Genomic DNA, 237 nt, shown 5'->3' with positions numbered 1-237 from the left:
ATGAATATAAAGTCTATCTAGCAATAAATGAAAATTAATATAAAGTCTATCTAGCAATAAGTGAAAACAAAATAAAGATTTATCAATGAATGAAAATGAATATAACACCAGACTAATAAAAAGAAAAAATGAACAAAACTTGAGCTTTAGCCAATCAAGCAATGAGTGAAAAAGCATACAAAGCAAGTTTAGCAATATGTGGAAATGAATATAAAGTCTTTCTAGCAATATGTGGAA

The sequence above is a fragment of the Mytilus galloprovincialis genome, chromosome 12 (genome assembly GCF_965363235.1).
Source record: "Mytilus galloprovincialis chromosome 12, xbMytGall1.hap1.1, whole genome shotgun sequence".
In the NCBI taxonomy this organism is placed as follows: Eukaryota; Metazoa; Mollusca; class Bivalvia; order Mytilida; family Mytilidae; genus Mytilus; species Mytilus galloprovincialis.
This window is presented reverse-complemented; position numbering follows the sequence as displayed.